This window comes from Camelus bactrianus, chromosome 3, assembly GCF_048773025.1.
Source record: "Camelus bactrianus isolate YW-2024 breed Bactrian camel chromosome 3, ASM4877302v1, whole genome shotgun sequence".
NCBI classification, from domain to species: Eukaryota; Metazoa; Chordata; class Mammalia; order Artiodactyla; family Camelidae; genus Camelus; species Camelus bactrianus.
This window is the reverse complement of record NC_133541.1, coordinates 84373556-84393522: the sequence shown is the minus strand read 5'-3', so window position 1 is coordinate 84393522 and position 19967 is coordinate 84373556. Positions and strand designations below refer to the sequence as shown.

Below are 19967 nucleotides of genomic sequence, written 5' to 3'. Positions count from 1 at the left end.
TGAGTCTATTTAGTCCTAATTTAGGGCAGATATCACTTAATTTTTAATTTGTTGAGCCAGGGTTAATTTCTGACTTATTGGGTAGGCTGTTTAAATGTCATTCCGTCATTCCTGCCCATTTCAAACTGTTCTTCCCATGAGCAGCTTTCACTCATGGGCCCTGTTTGCCAAGAATTCCCATCATTTTGGGAGCAAGAAAGACTGTAACTTGTTTTTGGAGCCAGTTCTTCTCATGGTACTTATGAAACATTGTTACTTTAAAACACTGTTCCACTTGAAAAGACATGGATACTGGTAACGAGCCAGTCTGTCCAAGAGTCAACACAGATTTTAAGGTAAAGGATAATACTTTCGAGTTTCATGTAATCACTTCCATAAGCTCTTGAAAGTGTTTTTAGCATTAACAAAGCCCTGTAAATGAGGGTTTGCATTGTGTTTATAGAACAGAGAATTAAGGGACACAATCCTGCCTAACTCATCCAAAAAGGGCCAAAGCAGAGAATCAAAACCACTCCCTATGCAGAGCACTAGGCCCCCATTCTGCATGTTCTCTGCTATTTAATTTAAACCCTGGCTCACTCTGCTTTCCCATTCAAACACCAAGAGGAAACACGCCGCACAATTCCAGCTTGAAGATTAGAATGGGGCTCCCAGAGACACCAAAGGAAAACCCAATCCCACACTGAAGATAGGCCCTTAAAAATCCTCTTTTAGTTTTGTTTGTTGCTTGGCATGTCAGCCTGCATCTCCTAATTCATTCCAGCTGTTTCTCCTGAAAGTATAGCGTTTTCTCAAAAGCACAAAGAAATGGTAGATCATCAAATGCTGATCACCAAGTCAAAGGAACGGGATATTGCTTTTACTGAGGGAAGACACAAAAATGATTATTAGGTATTTGCAGTTTTAAAATAATAGATGAAGATTTCCCTTTGATGCATAAAAACCTAATAACCATGTCATGATTATATATTCAAAATGGCTGACACATCTAAGAATTAAAATGTAGAGGACATAATCTCAGGATATGATGTTTTCTGAATATGCTAATCTTAATTGCCAAGAAATTTGCATTTCACATAATTTGAAGTCTGAATATGAGCATATTTGATATGAATCCAGTATCACCCACAAGTTTATTTTATTATCCTCATCCCTGAAAAAAAAAAAGACACAGAACTCTCTAAGGCTAAAATCATAATTCTAAAATTAAAATCACTAATTACAAATCTATCAGCCTACTAATCTTTCAGGCTTAGGAATAGATTAGTACATTTTAGCAATATTGGGTTAAAATACCATTAAGTTTATACTTTTATATTGTTTCCACTTAAATATCCACCTTTACATGCTTAGGGGTTAATTCATTTCTACTTCTTTCTAAAAAAAAAAAAAAGAGAGACAGAATGAGAAAGAAAAAATGGCAATACTTTTAGCATTACCAATGCAATGAAAATAACTGAAACAGTGAGAGAAAAATAAAACACTGTCACGCACATGTTTCAGGCTAATATCTTTTCCAAGAAAAACATTTTAAAAAAAAATAAAATGAGCCACAGATTGTCTACTTAGTGTATCTTCTATATTAAAATGACTGGGAAAAGAAAAAAGGAGCAGAGATCTGATGGGTCATGACAAAATGAAAGTTGCCCTTAGTCACACTGTAGTCTGCCAAAAAATGTTAGAAGTCAGTTCTTCATTCTTCTTTGGTCTCACTTCCCTTGGTTCTGGAAATCACTGAGAGCAGCATCATGGAGAAAAAAGCAGTGCCCAAAACTGTGAGTGTTCACATCAACAAACCAATCAGCTCTTTACAGAACTGGATTTATCAGACCAAAAATGTCAACTTAGTTCAAGTTTTAAATTATTTTACTTAATTGCTTTGGAGACTGACCTCTCAAACTCGTCTGTCTGTTAGGTACAAACTGTAACTCACCTGAGTTAGAAAGTTGACAGTATATCATAACCACAGCAGCCCAATTCAACTACCAACAGAACCAACTCCACCATCTGCTAGTCTAAAGATCAGTCCTCAAGCTCTACCAGCTGGTAGAGGAGACAAAACAACAAGGAATTGCTAACACGAATTCACCAACCTGACAAGGATGTATATGCAACAGCCTAAGTCCTCAAAATGACGCACCTAGATTTACATATTATACAAAACCAAAGCCCCCTCCCTTCCTTGTTCCCTTCTTGACTTCATCCTTGTTCTCTAGTACTACCTCCCTTAGGGTAGTGATGCCTCCCCCTGATTTCCATGAGCAAATTTGCTTTACACATTCACCTTTTGCTTCATCACGCCCCTCTTGAAGTTGTTTAGCGCTTGGCTCACCAGGTTTGCTGACTGACCTATCCTTCCAGATCAGTAACCCTCGGATAACTGGTTTTCTTTCAGTAATATGAAAACAGATTTTGTTTCCAGTATAAATTGTACAAAGAATTGACACCAGTGGCTATTAAATACATCTTTCTGACTTGTCTCTATGCTTGTATTTTTGAGTTTGTTTCTTAGGACAAGTCTATTTTTTCATTAGATTGTTTAAAGTCCACTTATTTCTATAATGTTCTTTGAATTAAATATACTATGATATTTTACTGTCATTTAAATCAGTAATTTGGCTCATCAACTCTAGGTATATTGGATTCAATTTGATAATATTTTAAATGGTGAGGCTATTAAAGATCTCCTTATTTTCTGTTTATTGTTTTTTTTTTTTTTTTTGGAGAAGGGGAGGTAATTAGGTTTATTTATTTATTTATTTTTAGCGGAGGCACTGGGGATTGAAGCTAGGACCTCGTGCATGCTAAGCACACACTCTACCACCAAGCTATACCCTCCTCTCCTCCTTATTTTCCGTAACATCGTTTCTTTACTATATGGCACAAGTGAGATTTTACTGTAGTTTCTGTTACCCAGAAATCTTGAAATTTTAACAGAATTTTAGGAGACATCATGAATAAATGTAATCTAATTTAATTTAAAACATATTTATTGAGTGCCTACTATGTGCCAGGAATGGTTTTCGTCTCTGCAGATACAGCAAAAAACACAACTGATAATGTTTCTGCCCTGCTGGGGCTCGACATTCTAGCAGGGTCGTCACAATAAAATGAGCAGATATATGTCATCACACTAAGTGTTTTAAGAATAAAAGAGCATTGTAAAGAGATAGATGAGACTGAAAAAATACTCTTTATAGATGGAGGTAAGGAACATTCTCCTACTTAGAAAGGTACTTAAGCTGAGATCTAAAAGGAGGAAGTAAGCGAACTTAACAGATACGTGGGGAAGAAAATTACAGACATGGGGAGAAGCAGTGTAAAGGCCCTGAGGGGTGAATGTGAATGCCTGATGTGCAAGGAATAGCAAGGTGGCCATTGTGATGGAGTGGAGGGGAATGGACTATTGTAAGGAGAGATGGCAGATGAGGACACAGAGGTAGCAGGAGTAGAAGAGGAGAGGGGAGCAGATCATGCTGGGCATTATAAATCAAAGAAAGAGTTTTAGAAATGTGAAACCAACTGAAAATTTTGAAAAGAGAACTGACAACATCTGTCTCCCAGTTTTAATGCTATATGTAAAAGAGGTTATAAGGGCAGGGTTAGAGCAGAGAGATGCATTAACATGTGACTGCATTTCTAGGCAATAGATGAGGGTACCTTGGACCAGCATAGTAGTGGTGGAGGAAGTGAACACTTTGATTTAGTAAATACTTTGAAAGGAGAACCAAGAAGGCTATGGATAGACTATTGCATGTGAGGTACACAAGAAAGAAAGATTCAAGGATAACTCCAAAATTTTCACCTGAGCAACATGGAAGAATGAAATTAACAGATATTAAGAAAGAGAAGAAAATAGAAGAACCAATGTAGAGAAAGAAATTAAGAATTTGATTTTACATTGTGGAATTAAAGATAGAACTATTATATGATCCAGCATTTCCACTTCTAAGTATATACCCAAAGGAGATAAAATCACTATCTCAAAGAGGTATCTGCACTCCCATGTTCACTGTAGCATCAATCACCAGAGCCAAGACATGGAAATAGCTTAAGTGTCTGTTGATGGATGAATAAACAAAGAAAATGTGTTGTGTATATATACAATGAAATATTATTCAACCACAAAAAGAAGGCAATCCTTCCATCTGTGACAACATGGATGAATCCTGAGGGCATTATACTACATGAAATAAGTCAGAGAAAGACAAATACTGTATTATATCACTTACATGGGAACTTTAAAAACATTAAACTTATAGAAACAGAGAGAAGAATGGTGGTTGCCAAGAGCCTAGGAATGGGGAAATTGGGGAGGTAATGGTCAAAGGATCCAGACTTTCTGTATAGATTGATAAGTTTTGGGGGTATAATTACAGCCTGGTGACTATAGTTAACAATATTGTATGTATACCTGAAAGTTGCTATGAGAGTAGAGCTTTAATGTTCTCACCATATAACAAAAACAAAAGGGTGATTATCAGAGGTGAAGGATGTGTTCACTAAGCTTATTGTGGTAAATATTTCACAATATACGTGTACATCAAATCATCACATTGTACACCTTAAACTTACACAATGTTAATGTCAATTATGTCTCTGTAAAGCTGGAAAAATTTCGAAGTTATAAAAGGAGTTTGGATTTGGAAAAGTAAAATTGGGATTCCCATTAGTCATTCAAGAGGAGCTGTCACATACGGGCAATGCAAGTCTGGCATTTGATAGGAGAAATCGGGGTAAGAAATATAAATTTGGCAATATTATATACAGGTGGTCTTTGATTGGGAAAGAGTATATGACTCTGGAGATAAGGAATTATAGAGAAGACAGAAGGCTGCTTTGAAGATCCTTGTTTTCCCACATCCAAAAGGTGAGGGAGAAGACTCAATTTCAAATAATTCAGACAGCCAGGCTTCTTAGTGTCAGAGGGCTCTTGGATAGCTATAGACATTTGATAGTTATCGTAAGTCCTTTCATTTTCAGAAGAACCGGTACTAATGAAGCTAACATCCTCTATACTTGCTGCTAGGCATCAGCTGTGAGTCTCAACTGATCTGAATCTGGACAAAACTAGTTCAAGTAATGGCAGAGGTGGACTTCCTTAAAGGGCATTGTGCTTTTCAATAATGTCTTTTAAGATAACCCAAAGGCTCTTCCCAGCCACCTGGTGTTTGAGAAATTGGTAGGGCTGCTCTACAGAGTATTTTGATTCTGATGAAGGCTCCTCAAGGAAGCCACAAATGAGGGTTTCTATCATTCAGCCTATCAGACATTCACCCTCAAAATGAGGACAAATCATTTATTCATTTTTATCCAACGGTAGTAGCCAAGATAGGCCTAATGATTCCAAACTCCTGGTATTAAAATCTTCATAGTCCTATCTCACTCTGAATAGGGCTGACCTGTATAATCAATAAAATACTATGAAAATGATGGCATATGACCTCAAAGTCTAGGTCATGAAAAAATCAGAGCTTCTACCTTTCTTTCTGTTGAATTACTTGCTTGGGAGATGTCAGCTGCCATGTTTCAAGGAAACTTAAGCAGCTCTGGAAAGAAAAGCACTTGGCAGGAGGCTGATGCCAATGGCTAGCAAAGAACTGAGGCCTCCTATCAACAGCCATGCGAGTAAGCATCTTAAAAGAAGATTCTCCCCATTCAAGCCTTCAGATGACTGCAGCCTTGGCCAACAGCAATGGCAACAGCATAAGGCCCTCAGCATAACCACCAGCTAAGCTGTCCCCAGACTCCAGAACACAGAATTGAGAATAATAAAGGCTTGTTGTTGTTCTAAGCTACTAAATTGTGGGGTAATTTGCTACAAAGCAATAGATAATGAATCCCTCCATGGGCTTTACTTTCCTATGCCTTTTTTCTCTTGTCTACACATTTGATATGGGGGTTGATTTGGTGCTTCATTTATAGGAGGACAGAAGTTGGAACAGTGGTTCTCCACTGTGGCTGCATAATGGAAATGACTTGAGAAGGTTGAAAAATACTCACACTTGTTTCCTAACCCCCGAGATTCTGATCTAATTGGTCTGGGATACAGCCTGGGCATCAAACAATACACCATCGGATTTTAGATGAGATGTGGAGCCAATATGACCTGCCAAACTTCCCTCCAAAAGTGAAAGGTGGGTAAGTGCTTTATTGGTCAGAGTCTTGTAGATATGGATTCTGCAAAGAGGGTCAGCAATTAAGGTATGTCTCCCATCATTGACTGGTGATTGACACAGAGCCAATAAAATTGTGGCAGGAAGGGCAGAGGAAAAGCCAGGTAGATCTGGGCTGCTTTCCACTGTATAAAGCTTACATACCACTTAACACCAGCTGCTGTGTGCCTACAGTTTCATGATGGGCGACCGGAACTATTTTCTTCTTTTCAGCCAAATTTCTACTGCATTCAGTTCTTCTGATGCTCCATACACACCACATTCATATTAGCTAATCTACTTTCAACAAGTGAACCCAACCCAATCAGCTTAAAAATGAAAATGTATTCTCTCAAATGATACAAACCTCAGAGGTAGGACAGTCCAGGGTTGGTTGAGTGGTTCATTGACATCACGTACCCAAGTTCACTCCCTTTGTGTTAAACTCAGGTGTTCCTCACTGGACACAGACTGCCTCAGCTCCTGGAAAGAAAAGAACAGAAGAGAGAGAACACGTTTTCCAATGTATCTTCTTTTATTAGGAAAAGAAAAAAAAACTTTTTAGACACACACACACTCACGTGCACGCGTACACACACACACATAGACACATGACTTCCCATACATCTCATTACTGTGAAAACTAAGTTATGTGTTCATTCCAACCAAAAGATGAAATAGAAGAGAAAAACACAATTGCTCAGGCTGGACACGATCAACCTCACAGAGCAAAGGATAGGCTCTTACACACATGCTTCCTTCATATTACTGACATCAATGTATTCCATTGATTAGAATACTTTTCAATTGCATATAACACATATGTATCAGTTAGCTACTGGGTGCTACAAAACATACAAACACAAAATCTCTGTGGCATAAAACAAAAATAATGTTTTTCTCAGAAATCTGCAGATTAACATGAGATGTTCAGTTCTGTTAAACTCAACTGGACCCACCACCACATATCTGTGTTTCTCAACCAAATCCAAAAATGGGCAGAAGACCTAAACAAACATTTCTCCATTGACAACATACAAATGGCCAAGAAGCACATGAAAAAAAAAAAGCTCAATATCGTTAGTTATCAGAGAAATGGAAATCAAAACTATAATGAGGTGTCACCTCACACCAGTCAGAATGGCCATCATTCAAAAGTCCACACACAATAAATGCTGGAGAGTGTATGGAGAAAAGGGAACCCTCCTACACTGCTGGTGGGAATGCACTTTGGTGCAGACACTGTGGAAAATGGTATGGAGATCCCTCAAAAGACTAGGAATAGACTTACCATATGACCCAGTAATCCCGCTCCTGGGCATATAACCAGAAGGAACCCCACTTCAAAAAGACACCTGCACCCCAATGTTCATAGCAGCATATTTACAATAGCCAAGACATGGAAACAGCCTAAATGTGCATCAACAGATGACTAAATAAAGAAGTTGTGGTATATATTCAAATTGTGGGTCCAGCTAGATTTTGCCCCTCACTGCAGGTTGGGCCAAGGCCTATCGTATAAGTCTTCACTCTGAGGTATGGGCTAAGGGAGCAGAAGGTACCCAAAGAAGCTTTCTCATGTCAATAGCAGAAGCATAAGAAAGCAGGCAGAAACACGATGCCTCCTAAGGTCTAGATTCAGAACTGACACACTATTCTGTCCACCCACATTCCACTGGACAAAGCAATTTCACGGCCAAGCCCAAAGTCAAGACATGAGGAAGAACGCAACACCTCTCATGAGAAGGACTGCAAAATCACATAGCTAGGAGCTTGAATATAAACACAAGCTAAGGACCAAGGCTGGTATTTTTATCTACCACAGATACTAAATCTAGCTCTGTTTACCAAAAATAAAATTATTGGAAAAGTACTGAGGACTCACACAATTGATGGAAACTTAATGATCAGACTTACAAAATAAACATCTCTAAAACCCAAGAAGCTGGAAGCACATGAATAATATTTAGCAGTAATAATCTGCCAGGATACCACCACCACTGGACACTCTATGTCACAGCCACTCCAGTGAACCCAGCTGTCTTTTCTTGTATTTAGTAATTTAAGATTTTAAATCCTTGGCAGGAGCATCCAAACAGCTAGGTGTCAGTCATACCCAAGCAGTATTATCAGGATCAAGGACCTGACCCTTTGCATTTCCACGCTGGGGAGCAGACACTGCCTCCACCAAGACTATTCATAATTAGAGGTTCTCTCAAGGTATGGGGGACTTAGAAGTGAGAGAGAAAAGACACAATGTTAAGTGGCTACACTAAATTGAAAGATGATAGGGATTCTGTGAATAGATAAAAGATATTCCAACATCAAAACATCCCTTACAAAGGGAGGGTCTTCTTGCCCAACAACAGGAGGGTGAATCTTTAAATCATTTATGATAAATCATCTGAAGCCTAACCAAAATTAAGTAACAATACACATTCAAACAGCTTCTTTTGGATCAAAAAGGAAAGAGATCTGTTAGCCTTGAAAGACTCGAAAAGTTGAAAAACTTAATTTTAATTGCTATATGCTGCTGAATATACTTAAGGAAATTAAATATGTTTCCAATTTTACACTCAGCATTTAAATAATCTAATATACATGCAAAAGATATATGGTTACCTCATGTTCAAACACGCTGTGGAAAAACCACTGGGCCTTTCCATTTGCAGCAACATGAATGGCCCTAGAGAATATTATGCTTAGTGAAAGACGTCAGACAGAAAACAACAAATATTAATGATCTCACTTACATGTGGAATCTAAAAAATAATACAAATGTCTCTGCATACAAAACAGGAACAGACTCACAGCCACAGAAAACAAAACTGTGGTTACCAAAAGGGAGAGGGAAGAGGGGAGAAACAAATTAGGGGTTTAGGATTAACACATTCAAACTACTACATATAAAATAGATAAGCAACAAGAATTGACTGTATAGCACAGGGAACTACATCCAATATCTTGTAATAACCAGTAATGGAATACAATCTGAAAATAATACTCAATCACTGTGCTGTATACCTGAAACTAACACAATATTGTAAATCAACTACACTTCAATTAAAAAAAAAAGTTAAGACTTGACATGCCCTAATTCAAATGGTGTTTTTATACTAAGAGATCCATACTAATGTAATAGGTCTTCAGTTCTACTCACAGCTTCAGGGCATCTTTAAATTCAAATCACTGTTATTATGCTTAAATAATGTAATTGTGCTCAAGGGACAGAAACCACAGTATCAGATGAGGTCATGAGATTAATGGATTTGGAGGATCTTATTTTTTTCTCCTGGCTCACTTTTGGCTATTACAGCAATGACAAATACACTAAAGAGAGCTGGTTTAATAAACGGCAAGTTTTATTATATGTTTGTAGTAAGTCAAGTCTATATCACAAAAGAGCCATTTGGTTAGTGAAGAGAAGTGGAGAGGGAGCAGAAATGAGCGTCAGAGAAGAGATGGCCGTTTAAGGAAGAGAGTCAGGACAGGAAGGAGGAAGGGAGACGGGGAGAGGACAGGAGAGGGTGTCAGGTCCATGACCTCTCACTGCTCTGGGCACACACTGCTTCTCTAGGCTCTTCACGCCTCATTTAGCATTGTAAGATGGCCCAGGACCCATGCAAAGAAGGCAAAGTATGTTCTCTTAGGCAATTTTCTCCATAAGCAATGGGGGCACTGCCATCAGGTGAAATATTATGACTCTCAGTTAACCACGACAGCCACAACCACATTTGTAGCCCGTGTCCTGGGATCCTGAGCCCACTCTTCTTTTTTTTTTTTTTTTTCCCCTTTTTCTAAGAATAGGCAGCCCAAGGATATCCTCATCACAGTTGCCCACTGAAATAAACTAACAGGAGTGGAGAGAAAGGAGTGCAAAAGGTAGGGCAATATTCTTAAGACTATGATGTCTCATCTAAACAACTGTCTGGGCAGCTGTGGTTTTGTTCCCTTCACTTCCCTCTTAAGAGCAGGCTGTCTCTCCATAAGCTCTTTGGCCTTCTAGTTACTCCTGCCAATATGTGGCAGAGTTCCACTTCTTTTCTCTCCAGATTCTTCTACTAGAAAGCATGCCTGGGAGAGAAAAATGAACCTGTATTTTCTACACTGAAAGTGGTAGTAGACTCAGGCATCTTGAGACATATAATAAAGAAGCTTTCCCAACAAGGACCTGAAAGGTCATACCATCTAGGAAGGAGAATGAATGAAGTAAATTAATTCCACTTAGTTGTAAGAGCTGATCAAGTCATGGCACAGTTTGAAGACATCATCAGTAAAGTAAATGGCTTTCTAATTTAGGGTATTTTAAGATTCTCCATTAAATAGAAATATTTTTTGCATGTATACATTTAAATAGGCCATCTAGTTCTAATTAGATCTAAAATGAGAGTGGAGAAAATAGCTGAAATGTCCAGAATTTATGCTCCATAAGCTACAGTCATTAAATTGTCAGAACAGGTTCTTATGTAGAAGAAAACTTTCTATTAAAAATGATGTACCCTTTCTTTATCTAAAGAGATCCAAAGATTTCAAATAATGAGTTAAAGGGTCATTCTTTGTCTATTCCAACTGAAACTGGCCAGACAGAGTTTGAAATAATTTTACTTCTAGCCTGGACAACTCACCAACAAATTATGGTTTTCAATACCAGTGATACATTTTAGTTCTCAACTGTACTGGTGCTAAAAAAAAATCTTGATTTTAAAAGAAAAGGGAAAAAAAAAGAGACTTTTCTTTTTTAAATTCTGGAAAACCACTGAATAAGTACAAAATCCTTACTTTCTTAGTTTTTGGTACTTAGAGCCTCCAAAAGAACCTTTGTCATCATGCTATTCCTTAATTTTTTCTAGTAAATGTTCTTACAAGATTCAGATTTACCCAATTACTTGCATGCTTTACCTCTACTATTCAAATTCCTGCCAAAATCCAAATTAATTCTATTCAGCATTATTTCCTATAGTCAATGAAAGGATATTGTCTAAATGCTAATCTGCTATTTATTCATTTTCCTCATACAGCTTCAGTCCCCCTGAGTTTGACATTTCAATAAATCCTTAAAAGGGATTATAATGCTGTCTTGCTATATTTTGTTTCCTCCAAGAAAATAAATTAAGAAACTTTCCCACCTTTAACCTCTTAAAAAATTATAAAGGAGCCTATCTTTCTTCCTCTAGACAACAGGCTTTGAATGTGGAATTAATTCCAAGCATCTGGAATTAAAACAAAAACAAAACAAAAAAAAAACCAGTCCCTGGGTAACAGAAGATGAATTCAATGGATTCTGGAAAAAGCTTTCCTATAATTTGTTTACTTCAAAACAATCTGATCACCCTCCTTTTCATAGGATGCTAAAGCCGAAAATCCCATATGTGCTTATGCAATATTCAAAAGATTCCAGTTTTTTTTTCTGCAGCTCTAACTACACAGCGCTTGCATTTGCCGGCCATTGAAGGCAATCTGTGCATAGTGGATTGAAAATGCAATCCATGATGTGATTCTTCTTAACAGCACAAACTGAAAGGACAGGTTAACATTTTCGGCATGATTGGGGGAACACTTTAATATGCAGAAATTAATTAATGTGAAAACAACTTATTGAACTAAGAGCTAGGCACAGCTGACTTGCTCATATAGAGTAGTTTACTGTGAAGAACCCAAAGAAAACTTATTCCCCTTATGTACTTGTTACTACCAAATACATGGAGCAGGTAAAGCATGGGCGATGTGCATGGCCTACAATTGCCCGTGTTTTAAAGTTTATTTCATCAAGTAGTTCATACCCATCATATAGGCTAGATTTACTTCATAGCTGTCCAAAATCATAAGGGCCTCATTGCTTCTGGCACTCAGATGTTCACAAGCCACAGTCAGTATTACCAAGGAAATAAACCCCTGCAGCCAAGATGTTTCTACAGTTTTTAAGTCTGTGTTGGTCCATGCAAACTGACAAGTGCTAAGAAACTTAGGGTTTGTAGAAGGCATGAAATTGTCTCCCAGAGGACAGCTTTTGGCTCAGCAAACAAACATTTCCGTTCAATCAAATGATGCATTTCAAGTATAAAGTACCCTTTCTAGAACAGTCAATCAATTCAGGGGTCCAAAATCCAGAAGAATGTTCAAAGTAGAAATCAATTTACACCTCCAGCCCCCACGCTTGGGTCTCATATCTAGGGGAATCTCGTATGTACAAAATTAATTTTGTTTTTCTCTTGTTACTCTGTCTTACATCAATTTAATTACTAGACCAGTCAAAGAACCTAAAAGAGAAAAGGGGAAACTTTTTCTGCCCCTATACCTACAGACAATTATTTAGCCCTTCAAAGTTTAGGGAAATTAAACTATAATCAATTATTTTACAAAGGATCCTGGAATAAGAATTACAAATGGGGGGGGGGGCTCTAAAAAGGTGGGAAATAATACTCTCCCAGTGTTTAAAGTTTTAAAAAATTAACATTATGTGTTATTAAACTTGTTTTGCAAGAGACACATTCAATAAATGCTTCTATCAATACCCTCTTCAGATCTTTTAGTTTCATTTTTTCTGGTGCCAACATTCAAAGCAATCATATACTTGGGTGAACTTTTCAGTTTCTGAGGCATGAGTAACCTGATAATTTTTCTTTCAGTTTTTTCGTATAAACACTTCACTGTATTCAAAAGGGCAGAAGAATAGGAGCCTGCTTTTTATTCAGTTATCATATTAGTTAAATCACCTTCTGTTGCATAATAGACGCCTTACTCATGCTAATTTGGCAAATAAAGGAATTTATTGGATCACATGGATTAAAAATCATGTATAACTTGAGCCCAGCGCTTGAACTATTTCAGCATAGCCAGGCTCTCTCCTTCTCTCCCCTCTGTTCCCTAATGGGATGGCTTATTCTCAGGTTCCACAATGAAGCAAGATAGCTAATCCACACCTTTCATGTTCAAGTCTAGCAGAAAATAAAGAGCATGTCTTTTAGAAAAGCTCAACTTAGAACCAAAAGAACTTACTCTGATCGGCCCACTTAGGTCAGGTGTCTTTCCACAAATCAAACACCACGCTCTGGGAAATCAGGGTCACAGTTTTCATGCTGTGAAGTCTCTCCTGGACACTTGGGCAGGGAATAGGTAATCCAGTTCCCCAGAGGAAAACTGGCATACTTCTTCCTGTAGAGGGGGGAAAGGTGCTGGGCAAACAAGAATAACATATATCTGTTATAGCTTATAATACATTCAAAAACCCATTGCTCCACTGTCTCCACTGAGCAGAATTGCCATTGAAGAACTGTTAGAGCAGGCAGTTAGCTAGATATGAGAAGAGAAAGGGGGACGTAGGCCAAATGGCAGGAATAGGCAGAAAAAAGGAGGTGCACAGACCAAACAGCAGGAAATCATACATCATGTGAACAATGGGGGTCCTTGGGTAGAGAAAAGCAGGAACCTTGGGACAGGTAAGAGATCACACCTTTTGGGGTGACAAGTGTCCTGGAGGCAGACAAAGAAAGGTGAGAAAAGACAGGAATTTCCAGTGTCCAAATGTAACCTTTTGCTCATTATGCCCTCATCTCAATAAAATTAGCCTTGCAGATTAGAAGTACCCATCAGCACCAACATTATGACACTCCCGATTTAGACTAATTAAGGACAGAATCCCTCCTCCCACTGGGAAGGTGGAGCTAGGATGAAAATCAGAAAATACAACCCCAAACCCTTCCCTCCCCAATTAATATTTTGCCCATTCATTTTTATATCCTATGTAACCAACTTGCAAAAGAAACTCAGTGCAGCTGCTCACCTGAGCCTGCCCACTCTCCCCTTGAGAGTGAACTATCCCTTAATAAATCTTCACTTTATTTTACTTTCTTCACCTCCATGTCATGTCTCTGAATTCTTTCTACGACGAGACAAGAACCTAATCGCCAGCAACAGAACTTAACTCAGGCCAACTAAATGCTTCTTTTGATTAAAAAAAAATCCTAAAAATTAACACATAATTTCATTTTAGACTTATGATCAAAACACACACAAATGCACAGTTTCAAGTTCTGTATAGTCATTTGGAGTCTTTATAGAGTCCTTGCTCAATGTTTGTAGTAGCTTACAGTTATGACAGAAACTAACTGTAATTGTGCTGGTAACTTCTGATTTTCTTTCCCCAGAGGATGTGCATTTCTACCTGCAGCTTTTCCTTGAATATCATCACATTCCACTATCAACTCTGAAGATGAAATATAAGGGTTTTCTTTCACATCAATGCCCCCAGGCTATGGGCTATCATCAGCCCCTGCAGGAAGCTGGGTGTTTTGCAGAGTCACGTTGTGTGTCTCTGAGATCACACGAGGAAAGCAGCTCCACACAGGCCTCCTGCGAATTCCAGTAAGTGGCTACAGTGATGTGACTTTTCTCTTTTTGAATAATTAATTTTCAAAAATTGGCACGAGGCTCTGTTATTTCTGTACTTGTCTGAGATAAGCCCCTCTTGTCTTGTTCAGTCTGCCTCTGGAGAACTGGGGTAACTTATCCCTGTTTTTGCACCTGCGAAGGTCTGGTTAGGGCTTCATTTCTACAGAAACAATCCATTCTCTGCCATTTCATCTAAAGTTCAGAGAAACAAGGATGGCTTTTCTAGCTTCAAACCTAATGTTTTCTTTTCTAAATGAAATTGTATCACATTTGTATATTCAGTACTTACCGGAATTAATGGATCCTGTCTTTAAGGAGATCACAGTCTGGTAGAATTTCTGATATGTTGTTATGCTGTACAATGATTTAGAAATGTATTCTAGAATTTTAGAAACCACCCCTGATATGGATTGCTAATTTCCTAGCTAAAAAGTTGTCTCTGATATTAAATAACCACCAAAAAATAATAATTCACATGTGTATTCGTGAATTCTAAGGGAGAGAAAGGTGTTTTAATATATCTACATATAAACATTTATATTTATACATATATTTATATTTAATACATCAAACAAAACTTTTTGCTACATTTGCTTACTCAAAGCATTTTTTTCCCCTGTTGAACAAATCCCTGTTCTTTGGTTTTATCAAATCATAATTATAAGAATAATTTATAAATTTTAAAAATAAAAATTAATTTTAAACGTCCTTTGGTTATAAACAGTTTGACAATTCTTTATATATCTTTAGATGCCATTATCAAGCTCTTATAATTCTTTCCTGTTAAAGTGGATTGGACAATACTAGAAGGGAAGCAAGACTTCTTTTTTGTTTTGTTTTCTGGTCATTTCTTGAACACCCAAGTATGGCTTGGATCTAGCAGCTAAAGAGAAGTAACTCATGGAAGAAGATACTGAAGAGCTAATTAATTTATACAAGACAAATAAATCCAAGACAAGAAGAAGCCTTTAGGATTATAAATTATAGGATTTTTCCCTGTTACAGCTCCAAGTACAAGAAATAAAAATAAGGGTTTATTTTCCCAGGATTTAAAATACCAGAAAAGAATCTTCCATGTGAAACTTGCTCTTATGCACAGCATCAGATTTTCCCCTTGATGTGTAAAGCAAGAAGTAATGGGAAAAAAAATCCCAGCTAAATCAAAACCACAAGTATCTCTGATGCCCTGGCCCTAATGGCTTTTAGTCTTCTTGCAAAAACATTTTTACCGTGTAACCAAAACAACTGTCTGAGGCACCTTACCTGCAATCTCTTGCAAGGTTTTAAAAATACTTTCAAATACAATTTAACCCACCAAAGGTCCGATTAGGATTTGAGGCTACAATAAATAGTAACTACATGTTCACTTCTGGTTGTTTAACACATAAGAATCTGGGGAAGGCTGGTATTAGAGCAAACTAAATTATAAGATAAACTTGTTAAATAAGTCTACTTTTACTAGACTTTTGAAAAAGAATCCAAATGATGAAAGCATAATCCACTATCATTTGTTTTACTAATTCCTCAAATCTTCACTCAAATAATAGGGTCAGTTGTATATTTATTAGTTATATATTTATCAACTTGTGTGTGATCTGGAAAGATAAACTAATATAACTGAATCACCATGTTGTACACCAGAAATTAACACAACATTGCAAACTGACTATATTTCAAAAAAAAAGTAATAGACATAATACAGAAACAAAAATGAATAAAATAAAATAAAATTTATATAGAACAACAAATACACCAAATAACCAAAGCAATCTTGAAAAAGAAGTACAAGGGTACAGGCATCACACGTCCTTACTTCAAACTAAATTACAAGGCTATAGTAATCAAAACAGTATGATACTGACCTATACATTGACACACAAATGAACTGAACAGAATTGAGAGCTCAGAAATAAACCCCCATTTATAGGTTCAACTACTATTTGACAAGGGAGCCAAGAATACACAGTGGGGAAAAGATAGACTTTGCAATAAATGGTGATGGGAAAACTGGATATTCACATGCAGAAGAATGAAAATGGATTCCTAGCTTATACAATTCACAAAAATTAACTCAAAATGAATTGAAGATTTAAATGTAACCCCTAAAATCATAAAACTCCTTAGAAGAAAATATAGAAGGTAAGCTCCCTGATATTGGTCTTGGAGATGATTTTTTGGATATAACTCCAAAACCACAAGCAAAAAAAGCAAAAATTTTAAAGGGAGTTTATCAAACTAAAAAGCATCTGAATATCAAAAAAAAAAAAAAATTAACAAAAGTGAAAAAGCAACCTATGGAATGGGAGACAATATTTGCAAATCATATATGTGACAAGAGGTCAATATCAAGGTGGGAGGGTAAATTGGTGCAACCACTCTGGAAAACAGTATGGAGCTTCCTCAAAAGAGTAAAAACAGAACTACCATATAATCCAACAATTCCACTTCTGGTTATATATCCAAGGAAATGAAATCAAGATCTCAAAGATACAGCTGCACCCCCATGTTTACTGCAGCATTGTGCATAATAGCCAAGACATACAAACAACCTAAGAGCCCATCAGCAGATGACTATAAAGAAAATGTGGTGTGTATATATATATATATATATATATATATATATATATATATATTCCCACCAACAATGCACAAGAGTTCTCCTTTTTCCACATCCTTGCTACCAATTGTTATCTCTTCTGTTAATACACACAATGGAATATTATCCATTCATTAAAAATGAAGAAATCTTGCTACTTGCAATAACATAGATGAAACCCGAAAATTATATCTCAGTAAAGCTAGAAAAAAATTTAAAACATAAGCACAATTTATTTTCTTCTCTTTCTCTCTCTCTCTCTCTCTCTCTCTCTCTCTCTCTCACACACACACACACACACACACACACACACACACACACACACACACCCCACAGTTAAAAAGCAGTCAAAAAAAAAATGAGGATCAGGGCTGAGGAGTATAAGCCTTGCTTCTAAGTCTTTTCGACTGCTTTAATCAGTCCCTAGATTATCCCGGATAATCTCCCATAGTTAAAGCCCACTGAATAAGGATTTCAATTACGTCTGCAAATTCCCCTCACAGCAATACATAGATTCATGTTTGAATAACTGGGGATGTAGCTAAGCCAAGGAGACACATCAGAAAGAAAAAAAGAAACCATCACATTATAAAAACCCATATATATAAATGAGGAGGTTAAAAAAGATTATTTAAATGTAGAAACTATAGCCATTCATTCAATGTCTCTGCCTTCATAAAAAAGCATGACAATAAAAGCCAGGCAAACCTTGTAAAAGAATAAAGATGTTTCAATAGGCACAAAAGAGACATTTAGTATGAATGTCATTTTTCTTGAGACGAAAGTAAGAAGTCATCATAAAATAGTCAAACATAGCCATCTACAACATATTGTTTTGGCTTTTAGAAGGAAATTCAATATAGCTCATAAGTCAGGTTCACCATGATCAAGGACCAGAACCTGGAAAATACTGGACATCATAAATGACACGGTGACTGAGAAACCAGCACTAGTTATATTTTATCATGATTCAAGACAAAACAACCCTCAGTTCCACGCCTTGAAGGGGACCAGAGGTTAGAAAAGTGTTAGCAGTTATTTTATGACCTTTCCAGCTTTGAAAAGAAAGTCCCCTTAGGACAAGCAAAGCCCCCTTGTTTCCCATGATTTGAGGACCAACAGCATTTTATCACAGTGTGAGAGGTTGATTCTAGTTGTTTGATGGCACACATCTTTCCACCTATGGAGCTGAAGGCAGTGTTTTACCAGAACCACGACTCTTTCCCTCCTTTAACCTGAGTTGGCAGTAGCTCTGGACCCTTCACTCCAACTGACTGTTCTCTGCAAGCTACAATTCATCTTCTTTTCTTTTTTAAAGCATTCACATTGGAAAAGAAAGCTGCATAGGAGCTTGTCTGAGTCTCTATTATCAGAACAAAAGGAGCAACAGCGTGCCTCAGTAGTTCTTTCGTATTGATAATTTTTATGAACTGAGTGTTCTCGCTGGGAAGTTAGAGAAGTCACTGAGAAATTCATTATGCAGGGAGAAAACTCAAGGTGGCTTCTGCCACTGTGTAATTTTTTCTTTTTTCCATTAGATTGCTACAGTACTTACCCCTCACCTGGGTGTGAACAATGCTTAATAAAACCCTGTAAGTAATAATGCTCTGCTCTCAGATTATTATCAGGATGTCTCTATACACAGTGTATACAGTTATCCTAAGTATTCCTGCCTACACTGAAACAAGCAAAGGACAGGAAGATCCTGCTGAGATGGAGATATTATTGGGCAGCTGATGGGTTCACTTACTAAGAGATTTACTTCTACCTACTGGCCTCACTTGTGAGATTAGTCTCACCTTCAGGGTCTATGTATCCAAAGGGAGGGAAGACTCTGATAGAGTTGAAGCTTGAATTTCAGTTTATCCAAACCCGCCCTCTCATGGGAGAGGGCGAATAAGCCTAGAACAATGTTATTAAGGAGTAAAGACTTCTACAGTAGATTCCCCTACTACCAGCACTAAGAGTGGGGAGCAGGACACACAAGAGGTAAGTATTTCCTATTGGCCAGATAAAGGGCTGAGCATGTGAGATTCTTAGGAAAGATGGTGAAGAGCTCATAGTCCTGGATTTGCAGAGAGAAAAGACCACAAAGAGCTTGAGAGGTCAAGGGTGAGTCAAGGTGACTAGATGGGTAACCAGGATAGAATGCTGGTGGCACAGCAGGCCAGTGCAGACAACAGTAGCAGGACATGTTTTATAGAGCATCCTGGAGAGATGACAGGAGGAGTGGCTACAGTAGACATTATACCCATCTCATTACTCAACTTTTAAAATGAAAGCTATAAACTCTGATCGTATCTGTATGTATGTTTATGTATGTCTATGTAGGTACATTATGAATGTGTGACATTTTTCTATCTCCGGATGGTATTGCCAAAATTAATTTGTTAAGGCCTCTATTTATTAGACTTAAAGACAAACAAGCAGTATATAAATTAAGCATATTCTAAAAAAATTTAAAAACTAACCCAAATGTTTTTCAAGTTCATATGATCTAGGATAATCTTCAGTTAATAAAAGCTAGTTTAAGTTTGTTAGTTAATTTAAACAGGCATGTTATTAGAGTTATCAGCAATAAACATAATATTTTTATTCTACCTAGGTTTAATAAAAGTCAAATAAGCTGATGTTATCTCTTATAGAATTTGTCAGCAAGAAAGATAATTTAAGATAATAGCTGTTTAATGTTTCATGACATTTTCATGACTAATCTAAACATAATTGTTAAGAACAAGTAAATTAAATAGATGTAAACAAAATAAACATTTGTAAATAAACTTTTCAAGAATAATTATGCTTAAAAATAATTTCCAAAATTTTTTTGG

General features: G+C 37.1%; 1 long non-coding RNA gene across 8 annotated transcripts in view; it reads right to left on the bottom strand.

Annotated features, from left to right (window-relative positions):
• The window catches only part of LOC123613289 (uncharacterized), a 196662-nt gene extending 176786 nt beyond the window's left edge, over positions 1 to 19876 (bottom strand). For all 8 annotated transcript variants that reach the window (XR_012505609.1, XR_012505607.1, XR_012505604.1 and 5 more), the window contains exons 1-2: positions 13152 to 19876; positions 6523 to 6638 (exon numbers count right to left, since the gene is read on the bottom strand). This is a non-coding gene — a long non-coding RNA (uncharacterized LOC123613289). The remainder of the gene's footprint in view (positions 1 to 6522; positions 6639 to 13151) is intronic.
• Positions 19877 to 19967: the final 91 nt, after the last annotated feature.